Consider the following 501-nt stretch of genomic DNA (forward strand, 5'->3'; position numbering starts at 1 on the left):
AGCAATTTGAAACCCAGGTGTCTGAATTTGTATCAATTTGACAAGGGTATGTAATTAGTAATCCTATAGGTGGTTACTGTTGGATAATATAAGCTTAATTTGCCAATTGTTTGAATGTCCAAATTATTCATTTGAATCTACTGATCCACAAGAGCTCCAGACCTGTTCCACAAGCATTGTCTGTGTTTGAAGACCACAACTGGTGGCCAATCTATGGAATTAAAAGAGCTACAGTTTGTTCACGCCTTGTGTTCTGAAATGTCTTCATAAGTTCTTACAACAGTTCAATGATGAAACAGTTTAACTCAACCAACCACATAAATAATATGGCTACGAGAGCAGGTTGGAGGCCAGGTTTTCTGCTGTGAGTGACTTATCTCCTTACTCCTCAAAGCCTCTCCACCACCTACAAGGCTCAGGTCTGAGTGGTATACTCTCCACTTGCCTGGGTAGGTGCAGTTGCAACAACAGTCAAGAAGCTCAACAACAGCCAGAAGAAAG

Source organism: Pristiophorus japonicus, chromosome 3, assembly GCF_044704955.1.
Source record: "Pristiophorus japonicus isolate sPriJap1 chromosome 3, sPriJap1.hap1, whole genome shotgun sequence".
In the NCBI taxonomy this organism is placed as follows: Eukaryota; Metazoa; Chordata; class Chondrichthyes; family Pristiophoridae; genus Pristiophorus; species Pristiophorus japonicus.